The 22,285-nt window shown below is 49.0% G+C and overlaps 1 long non-coding RNA gene across 1 annotated transcript in view; it reads left to right on the plus strand.

Annotated features, from left to right (window-relative positions):
- The window catches only part of LOC140398813 (uncharacterized), a 98,721-nt gene extending 79,194 nt beyond the window's left edge, over positions 1 to 19,527 (plus strand). The window contains exon 3 of the long non-coding RNA XR_011937563.1: positions 17,866 to 19,527. This is a non-coding gene — a long non-coding RNA (uncharacterized lncRNA). The remainder of the gene's footprint in view (positions 1 to 17,865) is intronic.
- The last annotated feature ends 2,758 nt before the right edge of the window (positions 19,528 to 22,285 follow it).

Raw genomic sequence — 22,285 nt, forward strand, 5'->3', positions numbered from 1 at the left:
AAATACGAGACATGAAGGTTCAGTTAGGGCGCTCGAGACTTACACGTTAGCTAGGAAAGACCTAAAGAGAGAGCTAAGAAGAGCCAGGAGGGGACATGAGAAGTCTTTGGCAGGTAGGATCAAGGATAACCCTAAAGCTTTCTATAGATATGTCAAGAATAAAAGAATGACGAGAGTAAGAGTAGGGCCAGTCAAGGACAGTAGTGAGAAGTTGTGCTTGGAGTCCGAGGAGATAGGAGAGGTGCTAAATGAATATTTTTCGTCAGTATTCACACAGGAAAAAGACAATGTTGTCGAGGAGAATACTGAGATTCAGGATACTAGACTAGGATTCAGGATACTAGACTAGAAGGGCTTGAGGATCCATAAGGAGGAGGTGTTGGCAATTCTGCAAAGTGTGAAAATAGATAAGTCCCCTGGGCCGGATGGGATTTATCCTAGGATTCTCTGGGAAGCTAGGGAGGAGATTGCTGAGCCTTTGGCTTTGATCTTTAAGTCATCTTTGTCTACAGGAATACTGCCAGAAGACTGGAGGATAGCAAATGTTGTCCCCTTGTTCAAGAAGGGGAGTAGAGACAACCCCAGTAACTATAGACCAGTGAGCCTTACTTCTGTTGTGGGCAAAATCTTGGAAAGGTTTATAAGAGATAGGATGTATAATCATCTGGAAAGGAATAATTTGATTAGAGATAGTCAACACGGTTTTGTGAAGGGTAGGTCGTGCCTCACAAACCTTATTGAGTTCGATGAGAACGTGACCAAACAGGTGGATGAGGGTAAAGCAGTTGATGTGGTGTATATGGATTTCAGTAAAGCGTTTGATAAGGTTGTGCACGGTAGGCTACTGCAGAAAATACAGAGGCATGGGATTCAGGGTGATTTAGCAGTTTGGATCAGAAATTTGCCAGCTGAAAGAAGACAAAAGGTGGTGGTTGATGGGAAATGTTCAGACTGGAGTCCAGTTACTAGGAGTGTACCACAAGGATCTGTTTTGGGGCCACTGCTGTTTGTCATTTTTATAAATGACCTGGAGGAGGGCATAGAAAGATGGGTGAGTAAATTTGCAGATGACACTAAAGTCGGTGGAGTTGTGGACAGTGCGGAAGGATGTTACAAGTTACAGAGAGACATAGATAAGCTGCAGCGCTGGGCTGAGAGGTGGCAAATGGAGTTTAATGCAGAAAAGAGTGAGGTGATTCATTTTGGAAGGAATAACAGGAAGACAGAGTACTGGGCTAATGGTAAGATTCTTGGTAGTGTGGATGAGCAGAGAGATCTCGGTGTCCATGTACATAGATCCCTGAAAGTTGCCACCCAGGTTGAGAGGGTTGTTAAGAAGGTGTACGGTGTGTTAGCTTTTATTGGTAGAGGGATTGAGTTTCGCAGCCATGAGGTCATGTTGCAGCTATACAAAACTCTGGTGCGGCCGCATTTGGAGTATTGCGTGCAATTCTGGTCGGCGCATTATAGGAAGGATGTGGAAGCATTGGAAAGGGTGCAGCGGAGATTTACCAGAATGTTGCCTGGTATGGAGGGAAGATCTTATGAGGGAAGGCTGAGGGACTTGAGGCTGTTTTCGTTAGAGAGAAGAAGGTTAAGAGGTGACTTAATTGAGGCATACAAGATGATCAGAGGATTAGATAGGGTGGACAGTGAGAGCCTTTTTCCTCGGATGGAGATGTCTAGCACGAGGGGACATAGCTTTAAATTGAGGGGTGATAGATGTAGGACAGATGTCAGAGGTAGGTTCTTTACTCAGAGAGTAGTAAGGGCATGGAATGCCCTACCTGCAACAGTAGTGGACTCGCCAACACTAAGGGCATTGTTATAACCTGCCTGCTTACCATTGGCTGGGGACTAATGACAATCCCACAATCCTGTGGGAGTATGAGCTTCCCCAATGAGGGGGGCAGAGAAACCATTAGTAAACTCCATGTATAAATAAAGCTGGCCAGTTTGGAACCAGCAGGAAGAAGTGTGCAGCAAGGGAAGTTGCTGCTGCTGTTATATATATATATATACGTTATTGTAAATAGATGTTATTACTTTGTATCCTTAAATCTTGTGCTGCATGCTTCGTGGCCCTCACAAAACTGGCGACGAGGGTTAAAGTGAATAGCTGTCTACACTGCTGAAGCCACCTCCCTGGAGTTTTGTTGGATACAGGTTGGAAGTTGTTTTCTCTTATACCATGCCTCTGTATGGACGTTTGGATGTTTTTGATGCTGCGCGGGAAAGCTGGAACCAGTACGCACAATGGATGCGTTACTATTTCCGTGCAAACAATATCACCGAAAACGAGCGCCAGGTGGTCATATTGTTCACCGCCTGCGGGCCGCATACGTTTGGGGTGATTAGGAGCCTTACGTACCCAGCTGCGCCGGACACCGAAACGTTTGATGAACTTGTGAATTTAGTGGGGCAACATTTTAACCCAACCCCGTCCACGATAGTCCAGCGTTACCGGTTTAATACTGCTGAGATGACCCCAGGAGAATCCCTTTCCGACTTTCTATCCAGGCTACGCAGGATTGCGGAGTACTGTGACTATGGTAAGACCTTGTCAGAAATGTTACGCGACCGTTTGGTTTGGTTAATAACAATGCGGCCACCCAGAGAAAGTTGTTAGCTGAGCCAACATTGACTTTTCAACAGGCCATTCAAATAGTTTTGTCCCAAGAGAGCCCAGAACGAGGAGTGCAGGAGCTACAGGGAATGGAGGTGCATGCCTTGGGGCGCAACCCCTTCCATCCGAAAACGTCCCCCTGCACTCCTGTGGTACCTTGGGCGAGGCGACGTCCGGATCGACGCCAGTGGCCGTCCGACATTCCTCCCCGAAGGGAGCCTTCTCCAGAACCAATGGATGAGGAGCCATATTCGTGTCAGACTTGTCGGCGCCGACCCCGTTGCGGACACCGGTCCTGGGGGCACCAGAGGCGCCATCGTTCCGACCGAAACTGGGACCAGCCCAGGGGCCGTACCTTCCATGTGGATGAACCTGCGGCAACTACTCCTGAGGACGTGGAGACGGAGGATGACTGCCTGCAGCTGCATTGTGTGGCAGCTCCCCGTGTGGAACCCATTAAGGTGACAGTACGGATCAATGGTCACCCGCTTGAGATGGAGTTGGACACTGGCGCAGCGGTCTTCGTGATCGCCCAGAGGACATTCGACCGCATCAAGCAGGGTATACAGACCCTTACATTAACCGACTCACAGGCCAGGTTGGCCACCTACACAGGGGAACCACTGGACATTGCAAGAACTACAATGGCCCCTGTTGTTCATGGACGCCAGGAGGGGCATTTCCCACTTATCGTGGTGCGCGGCCATGGGCCTTTAATTGTACCTTTAATGAAGCCAGATGCCACAGTTCGCTTGTGTGGCGACTATAAACTTACAGTGAATACGGCTTCCCGACTCGACCGATATTCAATGCCTCGCATAGAGGATCTCTACGCGAAGCTTGCAGGCGGACTCTCGTTCACAAAATTAGATATGAGTCACGCCTACCTGCAGTTGGAGCAGGACCCTGCCTCCCGACCATATGTAACGATTAATACACACCGGGGCCTGTACGAATATACACGGTTGCCCTTTGGAGTATCCTCTGCCTGCGCTATCTTTCAACGTGTTATGGAGGGAATTTTGAGAGGTTTACCGCGTGTCGCTGTCTACTTAGATGACGTGTTGATTACAGGGTGGTCGGAGCAGGAACATTTGGAAAATCTGGAGGCTGTCCTTAGACGCTTTTGGGAGGCTGGAGTCCGTTTACGTCGCACAAAGTGCGTATTTCAGGCAAAGGAAGTAGTCTACCTAGGTTATCGGGTGGACCGCGAAGGTTTGCACACCGTCGCAGAGAAGCTGTGCGCGATTCAACAGGCCCCCGCCCCAATTGACACTTCGCATCTTCGTTCTTTTCTCGGTCTCGTAAACTATTACGGGAAGTTCTTCCCCAATCTGGCAACTACGCTGGCCCCGTTGCACCTACTGCGAAAGAAGAATCACACCTCGGTTTGGGGTCAGCCGCAAGAAACCGCTTTCCGGCGGGTAAAACAACAATTGTCGTCGTCTGGGTTACTAACCCACTATGATCCTGGAAAGCCTTTGCTTGTCACATGTGATGCATCCCCGTATGGTATTGGGGCCGTCCTGTCCCACAAGATGGAGAATGGGGCCTAGCGGCCGATAGCTTTCGCCTCCCGCACATTGACTGCAGCGGAGAAAAAGTACGCGCAGATCGAGAAGGAGGGCCTGGCAGTGGTCTTTGCGGTGAAACACTTCCACCAGTATGTGTCTGGCCACCACTTCATTATCGTGACTGATCATAAGCCTCTGCTGGGACTTTTCAGAGAGGATAAGCCAATACTGCCCATTGCTTCCGCACGGATTCAGCGCTGGGCTTTGTTGCTTGCTGCATACGAGTATTCTCTGGAGCACAAACCAGGAACGCAGATAGTGAATGCCGACGCACTGAGCCGATTGCCTTTATCGACCAGCCCCATGTCGACCCCCACGACCGGTGAGGTGGTTGCAACCCTAAATTTTATGGACACCTTGCCTGTCACGGCATCACAAATCCGTGAGTGGACCCAGACGGAGCCAGTCCTGTCAAAGGTTTGACACATAGTCCTGTATGGTGGGCAGCATAGACAGCTCCCAGGCGAGTTGCGGGCATTTTCCTCCAAGCTTTCAGAATTCAGCGTGGAAGACGGCATCCTCTTCTGGGGGACGCGTGTGATTGTCCTGGAAAAAGGACAGGAGCTGATACTAACAGACTTGCACAATGGGCATCCAGGTGTGACCAAAATGAAAATGTTGGCCCGGAGTTATGTCTGGTGGCCAGGCCTCGACACCGACATTGAAAAGGTGGCCCAAAACTGCTCCATTTGCCAGAAGCATCAGAATCTTCCACCGGCCGCGCCCCTACATCACTGGGAATGGCCAGGGCGGCTTTGGGCGTGCTTGCATGGGGATTTCGCAGGCTCTTTTCAAGAACCCATGTTCCTTCTATTAATCGATGCCCAGTCTAATTGGCAAGAGGTGCATAAGATGCAGGGCACAACGTCCTGCGCAACAATTGAGAAGATGCGTTTGTCTTTTAGTACGCATGGCCTCCCCGAGGTGCTGGTCACGTATAACGGCACTCCATTCACGAGTGAGGAGTTTGTGAGGTTCATGAAGATGAACGGCATACGCCATATCCGCACTGCCCCTTACCACCTGGCTTCAAATGGGTTGGCAGAGCGCGCAGTGCAGACATTCAAACGAGGCCTAAAGAAGCAGTCTTCCAGATCAATGGACACGAGACTGGCTCGCTTTTTGTTTTTGTCTCGGACCACCCCCCATGCGGTGACTGGGGTAGCTCCCGCAGAACTCCTAATGGGCCGGAGACTTCGCACCTTCCTTAGTATGGTTTTCCCAGACATTGGCGCAAAAGTACGCCGCACACAAGAATGGCAGGGACAGGGTTTTTCTCGGCATCGGCCGATTCGGCAGTTTGTGCCCGGTGACCCAGTGTTCGTTCGGAATTTTGCTGGTGGTGCCCAGTGGGTTCCTGGTGTGATCTTTCACCAAACGGGCCCTATATCTTACCAGGTGCAAGCCCAGGGTCGTCTTCAGCGCAAACATGTAGACCACGTTCGGTCCAGAAGACTATCCTTTCCAAAGATTCCCTGCCCCCGGAGCTCATTGCTACAGCCACAGAGACCAGAGACAATGGAATGTAGTCCTCACAATCTTCCTCTGGTGCCTCACTCAAAGCCTGCGCAGGTCGTTACAGAACCGCGCGGAGATAGAGACGCCGAGATGACAGAGGAAGCAGACTCTGACTCCGAGATGGAGACACAGGACGCATCAGAGGGGGAATCCTTGGGCACACGGGCCGTGGATGTACAACTGTTACGCCGTTCATCACGGATGCGCCGGTCTCCGTCTCGTTACATGCCGCCTGATCTAAGGGAATAGTGTAGATGGGCTTTAGAGTGGTTTCACAGGTCGGCGCAACATTGAGGGCCGAAGGGCCTGTACTGCGCTGTAATGTTCTATGTTCTATGACTGGCATAGAAGCAGCGTTACTTCGGCCCATCACGGGCCGGAGAATCGCCGGGGGGGGGGGGGGGGGGGGGGGCGCCGGCCGGCGCAGCGCAATTCCCGCCCCCGCCGAACCTCCGGTGCCGGAGAATTCGTCGGCCGGCGGGGGCGGGATTCTTGCTGCCCCCCCCCAGCGATTCTCCGATCCGGCGGTTGGTCGGAGAATCCCGCCCGTGATGTGATGATGTTGATGCCTCACCAATCTGTTGTTTATGATTAGAGTTATATCGAAGCCATGTTAAGTAATCATATGGCATTTACTGCAGCCAATATGGGAGCTGCACCAACAGGATTGGTGAAGGCAGGTTATGCCTGCCAGAAAAACTCTCCAGAAGGAGGCAAGAACAGAAAATTAGAGTCCAGAAGATCATTTAGTCCACCATGTCTGTCTGCTTGAAAGAACTACTCAATTCCTTACCATTTCCCCAGAGCTCTGCAAATGTCACTTTTTTCAATAATATGATCAATTCCCTTCTGAAAATTGCTATCGAATATGCTTCCTATAGACTTTCAGATAAAAAAAAGGAAAAAAATCCCCATTTTGTGCTTTTATTGGGAATATCTGTGAAGATAAATGACATGATCTTCAAGCAATAACCTGATAAACATTTCTTTATGAAATATTTATTTTGTTGCAAAAGGTCTGAACATGTAAATTTTTGATCCATCGATTTTGCAAGCTGAAATATTTCCTTCAGGTTGAGTAACATTGTTTTGTTTATAGTTCCTTGGTACATTAGCTGTAGCCAAATGAAAATAAATTGTTCCTTCTCCTTGCAAAGCCAAATAAATGGGTTGCAGTCAGCTATTGAAATTCTCAAGGCCAAAATTTGAAAGACTCAAAGAGCTCTTGACAGAAAAGAAACGAGAGCTCATTTTGAAAGTTCAGGCAGCTAAAGACTTCCAGAAAAGTAGAGCACTCCAAGATGTGAAAGGTCCCGCTAACCTGACTTGATTACCTAGTCGATCCAACTTGACCAGCCCCCAACCCCCTGATTACCCCTGAAAAGACTCCAATCCAATGACATTAATTTCTCATCCATTCACTCAACATTCTCGAAGTGCGGGCAACTGGGACTAGTTTAATGGTAAAAACTGGGCGGCATGGACTGGTTGGGCCGAAGGGCCTGTTTCCATGCTGTAAACTTCTATGATTCTATGATTCACAATGGACATTTAGACGTACACTATGGCAGCTAATGCGATAAAAAAAGGGCACGACTTTGCTGCGCTCTGAATGGATTTTTGCACTGAGAATATCCTTCGGCTTCGTGGATCTGAAGTCTGGCCTTTTGAACATGTCCTGGTAAGTGGGCAGTTTTCTGTCTGATCGGCGAAAGAGAAGCAATTCCAATGCTGATCGGAAGATTTGGGCCAATATAAAAAACAATGCAATGATTGGAACAAGTAAATTGATAAATAGAGGCAATGTTTATTTTAAAAGAAAAAGAAATATATATATTATTATATTATTCCAATATGATTTGGGAACTGTATGTTCATGCATACATTGTTAGAATCCCAGAGCCTCAAATTTGATATGGTCCTGGATGAGAGGCCCAAATTTGATACGATCCAGTCAGGAGCCAATACATTTTGTTGAAGTGGGTGAAATTTGAATGAAATGAATGAAAATCGCTTATTGTCACAAGTAGGCTTCAAATGAAGTTACTGTGAAAAGCCCCTAGTCGCCACATTCCAGCGCCTGTTCGGGGAGGCTGTTACGGGAATCGAACTGTGCTGCTGGCCTGCTTTGGTCTGCTTTCAAAGCCAGCGATTTAGCCCTGTGCTAAACCGCCCCTAGAAATGCTCATTACTGACTTAACGAATAAAGCTACATGTTTTCATGGTTTTAAATAAACAGAATAACTTCAAAAGATCGAGAAACAGTCCACGCCATCTATCTTATATTGCAGCACCCACAATGAGGAACACAAGAATTAACAGACAAACTGCGGCTAAACACTCCACAAACGCCGCCTTCCATGGCAGACACAACCAAAACAGGTCCCCCAAATTTTCTCAGGATCCCACCTACACATCAGTGAGTCACAAAACGCCCTAAAGTCCTGTCTTCTTCCTGAGGGATTTTAGCTCCTCACCTTTTTCAGAATCTACCTTCTGATTTCCCGCAACAGCCACTCCAGCTCAGACGGCACCAATGGCTGCCCACCTCCCAGTTCTTCAATCACTTCTTCCGAGACTGCGTCCCACTGGATTCATGAGGCGGCACCTCAGCGTTGGGTTTGCCAGCATGATTCCAGCTCCCTAGCTCTGAGCAGAACCCCACATCTCATGGGCTTTCCTTTGCTCCAACTCCCAGCTTCATGGAGCCAATGACCGCTATTCGCCTCAGCCTTACTGGGCTGGTAACTTGATACATTCTGTATCTTAAGTGTTACAATCTGCAGTCAATCAAAGATCACCCCCAGAGACATTAATGTGCAAACTAAAGAGATAAAAATATAGATTCGTTCACAATGTTAGTATCAACATTCAGCATGCTACACCATCACCAATAGGGTACCGATTAACAATGTATTAGTCACAGCACATTGATACATCAATGTGGATTATTTACATAAATTACATTTTTTGAGAAAGCTCAAAGTTAATTAATCATTACTCTCCAATGAGATAGTGCGATCTGAGAAATATATTTGATGAATCTCTAGCTTTTGAATATGTGTGAAGAAATGTTTGCTCTGGAGGGTGCATGTCCATTTGTGGCGGGTGCCAACCATTCTCTGATCTGCAGTAGGGTGGGTAAGGTGTACCCTAGAAAGCAGGTCCACTTTCAAAATGTGGAAGATTTGAGTTCCCAAAGACTGATAACCAAGGACTTAGAGCAAACAATAATTTATTTACTACGTGAGCAGCTACTCCATACCTGTACTCCGTCCGTGCTCCAGGGGGAACTCCTTGCTGGCCACACAGTAGCAGACCTTCCTGTATGGTTAGTTTGTCTCTGATGTCAAAGAGTGAGTGGAGCTCATGGGGAAACTCCCTTGAGGACTCAGGCCAGTCCTTCATGATGATGTTGTTGTGCAGTTGTCTGCACGTGATGTCTGCCTGTAAGACATCTTTGAGTACCTGGATTCTATGAGAGGGCAGCACCTCTATTGTCACAATGTCTATGTCTTCTTCACGACCTGGAACCCACGTAGTGGGTAGGAAGGCTCTGGAGAAGACATCAGCCAAGTACAGCTCCTTAGTCCATTTCTAGACAATGCTAAAATTATAGCCTCGTAGATTTAGCACGATGCGGATGCCCTACAGATGCAGGGTGAAGAAACCTTTTTAGGATAGTTATGAGAGGCTAATGATCCGTATCAACTGATGCAGGTCTGCCATATATGAAGTCATTAGAATACTGATAGGCGAAGACTAGAGTGAGGAGTTCTTTTCTAATCAGAACAATGAGTCAGGTTTGAGCAGCTCCATGTTGAAGTGAACTGGGTCAATGCACATCCTGACTGTGCCTTTACTGCAGCCACCATTGCTGAAACCCATTATGTGGCCTCATCTATGGGAGTTATGACACCCAGTGTCATCATCCGATGCAGATCATTGACTACTTTCTGCTTCATGGCAGCTGCTACTCTTCTTGGGCACAAACTGTTGATGCTATCAAGTAATGCTACCTCACAAGGTAGCTTACCAAGGATGTCACAGTTGATGAGGTCTTTGTACTCTCTCATCGCTGGGGCCTGGTGCTGCAGAGAATGTACCTCAGAACCAAGTTGGATGAGCCCCAGTTTGAGACAGTCGGAAGACCTAGCACTGACTTTACATTATGGTCAACTATATAAAACTTGAAACTCGGCCTGTGTGCAATGGCCACCCCTTCTGTGCTGATTGTTTGTCCACCTTAGGCTACAAGGTCCACCTCACTTTAAGACTCTGGTGCTGCATGTTAGACTCATTCCTGTAGCATTCGACTGGGCAATACATTACACTTCGCTCCAGGGTCTACCTACAGTTTTGAGGTTGTCACAAATCATGCACAAGGTGCTGACATAGAGTGTTATTAAAGGCTCAGTGGTTTGGTTGTTTTGGCTGAACTTGTTTGTTCACTTTGCTGACGCTCCTAACCTTGGAGGATTGACCAGCTGTAATTAGACCAGCTGGCAAAGGAAAGCTTCTGTGCTTTTGATCTGCTACATTTTGTGAGGTGATTCCACTTTCCACATTTGCTTCAGTGCTCATCATGTACCAAACATGCTGCTCTTAGAATGATGGCCACCACATTTGGGACAGAGCATGCCCTGTTGCAGTAAATCTTCAGCTTCCCGCCTAAACTCCTTGCTGTATGTTTAACATGCAGATGTGAATAGCTGTTTGTCGTGTCAAATCTGTCTCTTGCAGCAGCTTCTGGTGGACTAGGTTGCTATGGATCCCACAAACTATTTGATCCCTGAATAACCCTTCAGTACTGGTGCCAACTGCACATTTTTTCACTGCGATTTTCAAGGTTGCCACGTATGATTGTATCAATTCATCAGCTCTTTGGTTTGCCGAGCTAAATGTGTCTGTCGAGGATTATGTTTCTCACTGGCAGGCAAATGTTCTCAAACTTTTTGAGAATTATTTTGGGCTCCGGTTTCAAATATAATGACTCAAACTTCTCGTCACCCTCAGGGCTCACTAGATTTAGTCAGGTGTAAGCTTGTACCTTTATGGATTTATCCGATAATCTAGAACTTCAATATATAACTCCTTTTTAAACTTAGCCCATTTGTCCGTAGTATTTTCATCAAATACGAACTGGTTGATAAGACATTGTCCTTGTGCCATACTGTCAATTCCTGACACCCTGTAGAAGTGCTGGGTTCCCAAAGATTGGCGACCAAGGATTAATAACAAACTGTAGTTCATTCACTATTCTGAGTAGCTACTTCAGCTCTTTGCTACTGTTATAACCTGCCTACTGACGATTGGCTGGGGACTAATGATTATCCCACAATCCTATGGGAGTATGAACTTCCCCAATGAGGGGGGCGGAGAAACTCCTACTATAAATAAGCTGGCCAGTCCAGGAACCAGGAGGAAGGAGAAGGTAGCAAGGGAAGTTACTGCTACTACTATGTATATATTGTTATAGTAAATAAACTTTATTATTTTGTATCCTTAAAACTCGTGCTGGATTCTTCGGGGCCTTTACAAAACTGGCGACGAAGGTAAAAGTGAATAGCTGTCTACACTGCTGAAGCCACCTCCCTGAATTTTTGTTGGATACAGGTTGGAAGTTGTTTTCTATTATACCATGCCTCTGTACGGACGTTTGGATGTTTTTGATGCTGCGCTGGAAAGCTGGAACCAGTACACGCAACGGATGCGTTACTATTTCCGGGCAAACAATATCACTGAAAACGAGCGCCAGGTGGTCATATTGCTCACCGCCTGCGGGCCGCATACGTTTGGGGTGATTAGGAGCCTTACGTACCCAGCTGCGCCGGACACCAAAACATTTGACGAACTTGTGAATATAGTGGGGCAACACTTTAACCCAACCCCGTCCACGATAGTCCAGCGTTACCGGTTTAATACCGCTGAGAGGACCCCTGGAGAATCCCTTGCCGATTTTTTATCCAGGCTACGCGGGATTGCGGAATACTGTGACTATGGTGAGACCTTGTCAGAAATGTTACGCGACCGTTTGGTTTGTGGTATTAACAATGCGGCCACCCAGAGAAAGTTGTTAGCGGAGCCAACATTGACTTTTCAACAGGCAATACAAATAGTCTTGTCCCGAGAGAGCGCAGAGCGAGGAGTACAGGAGCTACAGGGAATGGAAGTGCATGCCTTGGGGCGAAACCCTTTCCGCCCAAAAACGTCCCCCCGCACTCCTGCGGTACCTTGGGCGAGGCAACGACCAGACCGACGCCAGTGGCCATCGGACATTCCTCCCCGAAGGGAGCCTTCTCCAGAGCCAATGGATGAGGAGCCATGTCCGTGTCAGACTTGTAGGCGCCGACCCCGTCGCGGACGGCCGTCCTGGGGACGCCGGAGGCGCCGTCGTTCCGACCGAAACTGGGACCAGCCCAGGGGCCGTAACTGGGACCAGCCCAGAGGCCGTACCTTCCATGTGGATGAACCTGCGGCGACCACTCCTGAGGACGTGGAGACGGAGGACGACTGCCTGCAGCTGCATTGTGTGGCAGCTCCCCGTGTGGCCCCCATTAAGGTGACAGTACGGGTCAATGGCCACCCGCTGGAGATGGAGTTGGATACTGGCGCAGCGGTCTCCGTGATCGCCCAGAGGACATTCGACCGCATCAAGCAGGGTATACAGACCCTTACACTAACTGACTCACAGGCCAGGTTGGCCACCTACACGGGGGAACCACTGGACATTGCAGGAACTACAATGACCCCTGTTGTCTATGGACGCCAGGAGGGGCGTTTCCCACTTATCGTAGTGCGTGGCCATGGGCCCAGCCTGTTGGGTCGGGACTGGTTGCGCCATTTGCGGTTGCAATGGCAGCACATCCTCCAAACAGTTTCTGGAGGGTTGACTGAGGTGCTAGGACGATACCCAGAGGTATTCCAGCCTGGTCTGGGGAAAATAAAAGGGGCCGTAGCCCGTATCCAAGTTGAACCAGGAGCCACACCGCGCTATTTCCGGGCGCGCCCAGTGCCTTACGCTTTGCTCGAGAAGGTAGAAGGGGAGCTCACTCGTTTGGAGAGTTTGGGTATTATCAGGCCTGTCCGTTTTGCTGACTGGGCAGCACCAATTGTGCCAGTAATGAAGCCAGATGCCACAGTTCGCTTGTGTGGCGACTATAAACTTACAGTGAATACAGTTTCCCGACTCGACCGATACCCAATGCCTCGCATAGAGGATCTCTACGCGAAACTTGCAGGCGGACTCTCATTCACAAAATTAGATATGAGTCACGCCTACCTGCAGTTGGAGCTGGACCCTGCCTCCTGACCATATGTAACAATTAACACACACCGGGGCCTGTATGAATATACACGGTTGCCCTTTGGAGTATCCTCTGCCTGCGCAATTTTTCAACGTGTTATGGAGGGCATTTTGAGAGGTTTACCACATGTGGCTGTCTACCTAGATGACGTGTTGATTACAGGGACGTCGGAGCAAGAGCATTTGGAAAATCTGGAGGCTGTCCTTAAACGCCTTTCGGAGGCTGGAGTCCGTTTACGTCACACAAAGTGCGTATTTCAGGCAAAAGAAGTAGTCTACCTAGGTTATCGGGTGGACCGCGAGGGTCTGCACCCTGTCGCAGAGAAGGTGCGTGCAATTCAACATGCCCCCACCCCGACTGACACTTCGCATCTTCGTTCTTTTCTCGGTCTCGTAAACTATTACGGGAAGTTCCTCCCCAATCTGGCAACTACGCTGGCCCCCTTACACCTGCTGCTAAAGAAAAATCACACCTGAGTTTGGGGTCAGCCGCAAGAAACCGCTTTCCGGCGGGTAAAGCAACAATTGTCGTCGTCTGGGTTACTAACCCACTATGATCCGGGAAAGCCTTTGCTCGTCACATGTGATGCATCCCCGTATGGTATTGGGGCTGTCCTGTCCCACAAGATGGAGAACGGGGCCGAGCGACCGATAGCTTTCGCCTCCCGCACATTGACTGCAGCGGAGAAGAAGTACGCGCAGATCGAGAAGGAGGGCCTGGCAGTGGTTTTCGCGGTGAAACGCTTCCACCAGTATGTGTACGGCCGCCATTTGACTATCGTGACTGATCATAAGCCCCTGCTGGGACTCTTCAGAGAGGATAAGCCGATACCGCCCATTGCTTCAGCACGGATCCAGCGCTGGGCTTTGTTGCTTGCTGCATATGAGTATTCTCTGGAGCACAAACCAGGTACGCAGATAGCAAATGCCGACGCACTGAGCCGATTGCCTTTATCGATCGGCCCCATGTCGACCCCCACGACCGGTGAGGTGGTCGCAACCCTAAATTTTATGGACACCTTGCCTGTCACGGCATCACAGATCCGTGAGTGGACCCAGACGGAGCCAGTCCTGTCAAAGGTTCGGCACATAGTCCTGTATGGTGGGCAGCATAGACAGCTCCCAGGCGAGTTACGGACATTTTCCTCCAAGCTGTCAGAGTTCAGCGTGGAAGACGGCATCCTCTTGTGGGGGACGCGTGTGGTTGTCCCGGAAAAAGGCCAGGAGCTGATATTATCAAACTTGCACAATGGGCATCCGGGCGTGACCAAGATGAAAATGTTGGCCCGGAGTTATGTCTGGTGGCCAGGCCTCGACACCGACATTGAGAAGGTGGCCCAAAACTGCTCCATTTGCCAGGAGCATCAGAAGCTTCCGCCGGCCGCGCCCCGACATCACTGGGAATGGCCAGGGCGGCCTTGGGCACGCTTACATGCAGATTTCGCAGGCCCTTTTCAGGGATCCATGTTCCTCCTACTAATTGACGCCCAGTCCAAATGGCTGGAGATGCATAAGATGCAGGGGACAACGTCCTGCGCAACAATTGAAAAAATGCGTTTATCATTTAGCACGCATGGCCTCCCCGAGGTGCTGGTCACGGATAATGGCACTCCATTCACGAGTGAGGAGTTTGCTAGGTTTACAAAGATGAACGGCATCCGCCATATCCGCACTGCCCCTTACCACCCGGCTTCAAATGGGTTGGCAGAGCGTGCAGTGCAAACATTCAAAAGAGGCCTAAAGAAGCAGTCTTCCGGATCAATGGACACGAGACTGGCTCGGTTTTTGTTTACGTACAGGACCACCCCCCCATACAGTGACTGGGGTAGCTCCCGCAGAACTCCTAATGGGCCGGAGACTTCGCACCCGCCTTAGTATGGTCTTCCCGGACATTGGCGCAAAAGTACGCCGCACACAAGAACGGCAGGGACCGGGATTGTCTCAGCATCGTCCGATTCGGCAGTTTGCGCCCGGTGACCCAGTATTCGTGCGGAATTTTTCTGGTGGTGCCCAATGGGTTCCTGGGGTAATCTTTCGCCAAACGGGCCCTATATCGTACCAAGTGCAAGCCCAGGGTCGTCTCCAGCGAAAACATGTAGCCCACGTCCGGTCCAGAAGATCATCCCCGCAAAAGATTCCCCGCCCCCGGAGCTCAGTTCAACAGCGGCAAAGACCAGAAACAAGGGAAGGTAGTCCTCCAAACCTTCCACTGGTGCCTCACTCAAAGCCTGCGCAGGTCATGACGGGACCGAATGGGGACAGAGACGCTGACATGACGGAGGCAGCAGACTCTGACTCCGAGATGGAGACACAGGATGAATCAGAGGGGGAATCCTCGGGTCCACAGGCCGTGGATGTACAACCGCGCCGTTCATCACGGAAGCGCCGGTCTCCGTCTCGTTATACGCCGCCTGATACAGCGCCGCGTGCAAATGGCGTCCGGCCTGCGGCCAAACGAGTTCGACGCCTTCCTTCGCCAGGGCCTACGGTGGATTCCTTGGACTTTGGGGGGGAGGGATGTTATAACCTGCCTACTGACGATTGGCTGGGGACTAATGATTATCCCACAATCCTATGGGAGTATGAACTTCCCCAATGAGGGGGGCGGAGAAACTCCTACTATAAATAAGCTGGCCAGTCCAGGAACCAGGAGGAAGGAGAAGGTAGCAAGGGAAGTTACTGCTACTACTATGTATATATTGTTATAGTAAATAAACTTTATTATTTTGTATCCTTAAAACTCGTGCTGGATTCTTCGGGGCCTTTACAAAAGCTACATCCTTTACTCTGCCTGTGCTCCAGGAAGATCTCCTGTGCTTCCGTCACATGACCTCTGAAGTTACCGTGTCATCGCGTAACCACTCGGTCCACATCTTCCCTGTTTAAGTTGGCACAACCAGTAGTACTGAGATGTAACAGTATGAGCAAACATTAATTGTGTGAAAACCATTTTATAACATACAGATTGAAAAGGATAACAATGCATAACCATTTACACAGGGTGAAACACGGATTAAGCTGTTGCATAACCCATTGTGTCTCCTTCCAGCCCCTCCCCGGCCTATGCGAATCTTGGTGTTTCTGTCCACTTAGGGTATTCAGAGAAGGTTAACTTCAAATTTTTGTTGCCATTCCTCAGGATCTCATTTCTCCACACCCATTGCGAATTGTTTGCCCATTTATTCAGACATACTTCTCTCAAGTGAAGTCAGTGCCTCACAGCCGTTGTCACCATGACATGGTGCACGGGATAAATATTGGTGAGGACATCAGGAGGATTGTCTTAATTCTTCGTTCAATAGTGAAATCTTTTTACGGACCACAAATTCAGCTCTATTGTTTATGCACATCGCTACATATGGGACATAGCTCTTTAAAATACTCTCACTTGGGCAGCATGGTGGCTCCGTGGGTTAGCCGTATTGCCTCACGGCACCAAGGTCCCAGGTTCGATCCCGGTTCTGGGTCACTGTCCGTGTGGAGTTTGCACATTCTCCCCGTGTTTGCGTGGGTTTCGCCCCCACAAACCAAAGATGTGCAAGGCAGGTGAATTGGCGACGCTAAATTTCCCTGTAATAGGATAAAATGAATTGGGTACTCTAAATTTATTAAAAAATAAATACATATAATACTCTTACTGTTTCCCAATGGTGACCATGCCGAACTATGTATTGGCTTGTGCAAAAGTTACATTTTTGATGTTACATTACATTATGGAAAAAGCTGGCATTGCACAGCTCAAAATTAATTCCCAAATGCTCTCCAAAGAGATTGTTTAATCACTTATTAAGCAGGTGATGTTGGCAAGTTTTTTTTCCTGATGGCAGATAGCGAGGAACTAATTTTCTTTATCAATATGCCTAAAGGGAGCGAAAAGATCTCTTGCCCTATTATCTGTGGCAAGAGAATTTGCAGAAGAATAGTCATTATCGTGTGTGCTGCAATGATGAAAAAGCACCAAGAGTGCTACAGGGATAGTGCAAATACATTGTGGATTCATTTACTAATTCTGGGCACATGTGAACATATATATATAGGCAGAAAACTTGAGGACATCAGCAGCAGGGCTATGTGATGTATTCTGCTCGAGAGCGAAGGGAACTTACGCTGGGTCACATACACACTTCCCTTAATGTGATACGATGCTGCTATCCCTGAAAAGCGTATCACAACATTCCCCCTTTCTTTTTAAAGACATTGGGTGGGATTCTCCATCCCGGCAGCTGACCAATGGGGATTCCCATTGTGAGCAGCCCCATGCAGTCGGGAAACCCGCAGGTGTGAGTGCAATGCCGGTGAAACGGAGGATCCTGCCGATGGAGAATACATCCCAATTTCTCCCATTTCAACCAAGTCTAACTATTGGAACACATGTCCACGACAATCCATCAGAAACTTGGACAAAGCTGGTGAATCTATGAATCTAAGAAACATAGGGATACTTATGCTAGCATGCCAGGATCTTATTCTGCAGACATTTTAGGTTCACCTGGCATTTTCTTTCTGGGACGCTTCGTTGAGAGTAGATGCATTCATCAACTCAATACTCTGACTGCTAGCTCTGCATTTAAAAATAAATCATAGTACGTACACATTTCTCTGCACCTGCTGATGAAGTGGTCTATGGATTCTGCAGGCTATTGTTGAAATGGCATGCAATGCAACAAAATAATATCTAGTCAATGAGTGCTGAATATTAACCTGATTCTGAACCAGCCTTCCAATGTAGTCCATATCTTCTGGGGATCCTTTAACTCTTCTGCTGTTTATCCTGTCACATTTATCTTGTGTAAACCTACATTCCCTAATTGCTAAGCAAATCTTTATGGTTTATTTGTCAGGTTCAGGCACTTCCAAATCAAGGAACCATGGGCTGGATTCCTCCGTCCCGCCCTCTGCAAGAACGCCACAGGCGAGACGCGGACAATGGAGAAGTCAATTGACCTCGGATGGGATGGACGTAACTGGAGAAACCCGCCCCATAGATCTGTATGCTGTTAAAACATTCTGAATTTGGATAGTAGGTCTGCTGCATCCCAATTTATCAAGGGAAATTTTGTGCATCATCTGACAATATCCCCTTTGACCTTCCTCTGTGTTTTTGTCAATTTATTGTGCGGCAGCTCCAGAAACCACCTGTGGCAATCGTAAACTTTGTAAGCTCGATTTCAAATTTGTTTTTGTTCCAATTTGTTTTGACTTTCCTTCATTCACTATACATCCGGCCCACATCCTGGTCAGTCAGCTTTCCCGACAGAACTAACCTGGTGCCGGTCTTCTCAACACATCTTCCCACTCACTGAACTGACAAGCGATTTCACCATGTGGGAACCATCAGCTGAGCAGCTCTATACTTGAGCAGTAACTCTGCAATGTGCCTTCAAAATATTCTTGTGCCGTCACCACGCTATGATTTCGACTCTCTCTGACGCTGCACTTCTCGAACATTGAACGTAGAACATAGAATTTACAGTGCAGAAGGAGCCCATTTGGCCCATCGAGTCTGCACCAGCCCTTGGAAAGACCACCCCACTTAAGCCCGCACTTCCACCCTAACCCCGCAACCCAGTAACCCCTCCTAGCCTTTTTAGGCACTTAAGGGCAATTTAGCATCGCCAATCCACCCAACCTGCACATCTTTGGGCTGTGGGAGGAAACCGGAGCACCCGGAGGAAACCCACGCAGACACGGGAAGAATGTGCAGACTCCGCACAGACAGTGACCCAAGTCGGGAATCGAACCTGGGGCCCTGGAGCTGTGAAGCCACAGTACTAAACACTGTGCTACCGTGCCGCCCAAACTGCTACCGTGTAGCAGTTGGAGTAAAACGTTGAGGGTCATCTCAAGTGTGTAGCATGATCCACCAAGTCATTACCTGTGCTTAAATGTGGCTTAGGAGGAACCACTGTTGCACACCATTTGTGTATTCATGATATAATGGTTTCCTGGCAATGTGGCGTGGCTTCAATGGGAAATCCCATTTACAAGTGGCAGGAGCAGAGAATCTCACCGCCAGCAAATGCCACCCTGCCAGTAAAACACGCGGCTGGGGGAACGGAGAGTCCAGCCCTTTGCCCCTTCAATTCCACATAAAATATGCACTCTGTCCGTTCCCTCAGAATGATCTGGAAGGTTGTCAATCTCGTTCTGGGTCAACCCTCAGTTACAGTCAAGTGTCATTTTAATCCTTGACATTTTGAAGTTCAGCACTCCAGCAATCTCTCAACATGCTCAAAGGAAAATGACTTTGGTATTTAAATCTATTGCCTCAGAGAACCATTGTGTCATGCTCGGTTACAATCCAGCTTGAGAGCTTTTGTGTTCAAACCTTCAGAATGTGCTGCTTAATATGAGTTGCGTTAACGATATTTCATGAACAGAGAGTGCCTCGGGGATAGCGGTAATCAATAATCTCTTGTTTATCTGCGGGGAATCGAATTGGGAGTGCGGTGTGGAGGCAGGGCAGCTTGATGGAGATGTAGAGAGCATACCTGAATATATAATAAAAAGTCCTGGAATTGAATTAAAATCAAGGCGTAACTTTGTGTGGTAACTTTACTTATGTATGTGTATTCCTTGTCCATTTAATTACTGTGCGAACGTGTTTGGTGAATGAGGCTCTGCACCAGATGTAGTGATTCATATTTTTGTTGTCATTGTAAGCATTAGCCCTTACGGTCACTATGCTCCAGTTATCTTGGTAAGAATGAAGACAGCTGATGTGAGAAATGGAACCAATTGAAGGCAGAGACTGTGGAGGGGATGGATGGAGTTTTTCACGGCAAATGCGTGTGGTTGAACTCACTTGGGGGTGTTTGATGCTCGTGCTTTATTTGTGCCTTGTCGATTTAAGCGGTCTTCGGCGATCGCTCGCTAACTAGTACGATTGTCCACTTAAGAAACTCCGTTTCACTGATCATGGATTCTGTGGGCAGCACGGTAGCACAGTAGTTAGTACTGTTGCTTCGCAACGACAGTGACCCGGTTTCGATTCCCGTCGTGACCACTGCCTGTGCTGAGTCTGCGTGTTGTCCCTGTGTCTGCGTGGGTTTCCTTCCGGTGCTCCGGTCTCCTCCCACAAGTTCCAAAAGAAGCGCTTGTGAGGTGAATTGGACGTTCTGAACTCTCCCTCAGTGTACCCGAACAGGTGCCAGAGTGTGGCGACGAGGGGATTTTCACAGTAACTTCATTGCAGTGTTAATGTAAGCCTACTTGTGACACTAATAAAGATTATTATTATTATGTTGGTCCTTGCATGGCTGATGAGCCTAATCCTGGAGCCGACTCCCCAACCGTGCACTTGAAAGGTGTTTCCAGGTGGGATCGGTCCTTGCACTCAAGGTAACTCGGTTCCTTTTCCGGACCTCCGCTTGCCATCAGGTGTTCTTGAAGAATTGTAACCTACTGCATGACAGCAAACCCACAAAGCACGAGAGCTCCCATTGTCCTGAATTCTCACCCTACCAACCTCAACATTCAAAAGATCATTCTCTGCAGTTTCTGCCAACTTCAGCCATGATACCCCTACGCAGCACATCTTCCCCTCACCTCCTCTGTCAGCATTCCATTAGGATCATGCGAACACTTCAATCCAAGGCATCTTCTCATGCAATCGCCTGTCCTTTTGCTTCCATCCTCCCCACCGTCCAAGTTCCAAAACACTCCATTTGATGAAGCAACATTTCACTTGCATATCTTTCAATTTGGTCTACTCAGTGCTCCCAATGTGGTCTCCACTAAACTGGGAAGACTAAATTCAGACTGGGTGACCTCTTTACGGATCACCTTTGCTCAGTCCACATGTATGACCCCAACCTTCTTGTCACTTGCCACTTCAACTCATCGTCTTACTCTCATGCCCACATGTCCATTCTTGGCTTGCTGCAATGTTCCAGTGAAGCCCAACACAAACTGGAGGAACAGCACCTTATAGGTACAGAATAGGCACTTTAATGCCTTCTCGATTTAACACTGAGTCCAGCAATGTCTGACCAAGAATTCTCTTCTCCATTTTGATCTTTTTAAACAATTTTTCCTAAGCCCACCTCTCCCCCCAAAAGGGCGCCCTGTAACATGTTTTTCTGTTTTCCATTTTTCAGTTAGATCATAGAATCATAGATACCCTATAGTGCAGAAGGAGGCCAATGGGCCCATTGAATCTGCATTGATCCTCCAAAACAGCACCCTACCAAGGTCCACTCCCCTGCCCTATCACTATAACCCCATCTCACCTGGACAGTAAGGGGCAATTTAGCATGGCAGTCCACCTAACCTGCACATCTTTGGACTGTGGGAGGAAACTGGAGCACCCGGAGGAATCCACGCAGACACGGGGAAAAAATGAAAACTCCACACAGACAATCACCCGAGGCCGCAATTGAACCCGGTCCCAGGAGCTGTGAGGCAGCCACGCTAACCACTGTGCCACTATGCCACTCCTCAGCGGGGAACGTGCGCCCGAGGCCGCACTCAGTCCCGTTTTCGGCACTGAGGTGCTCCGCTCGCTGGATTTCCTCAGTGCAACGAGAGATTGAGAGACCATTTTAAAATGGCGTCCCAATCTCTCGAGCTCCCGACGCGACCCCCAAACCCTTCCAAGCCCCAACTCACTATATGGAGGCTGCCGGGGCCACCACTCGGAACCCACACACCTTGGCAATGTGCCGCCCCCTCCGGCCCGATCACCGCCGCATGAAAAATGCCAGCCCGGCACGCTGGAAAAGCCAGGGACTATTTCTCCAGAATGGGCGGGCTTCACATCGCGACATCTCGCAAGATCGGATTAGATCATGAAACATTCATGTACATTTCACTTAATGTCAACCTAAATATGACCATGGGTGGGATTCTCCCCCTGGGTCGGAGAATCGCCGGGGGGGGTGGTGTGAATCCCACCCCCACCGGCTGCTGAATTCCCCGGCACCGGGGATTTGGCGGGGGCGGGAATCGCGCCGTGCCGGTCGGCGGCCACTTACAGCGGCCCTCCCGGCGATTCTCCGACCCGCGAAAGACCGAGTGGCCGCCAGTTTTTTGCCGGTCCCGCTGGCGTAAATTAGGGTAGGTCCTTACCAGCGGACTTGGTGGCACGGGCGGCCTCCGGAGTTCTCCGGGGCGCGCAGGGGGATCTGGCCCCGGGAGGTGCCCCCATGGTGGCCTGACCCGCGATCGGGGCCCACCGCTCCGCAGGCGGGCCTGTTCTGTGGGGGGCACTCTATTCTTCCGCACCGGTGGCTGTAGCGGTCCGCCATTGCCGGTGGGGAG

Source organism: Scyliorhinus torazame, chromosome 22 (genome assembly GCF_047496885.1).
Source record: "Scyliorhinus torazame isolate Kashiwa2021f chromosome 22, sScyTor2.1, whole genome shotgun sequence".
In the NCBI taxonomy this organism is placed as follows: domain Eukaryota; kingdom Metazoa; phylum Chordata; class Chondrichthyes; order Carcharhiniformes; family Scyliorhinidae; genus Scyliorhinus; species Scyliorhinus torazame.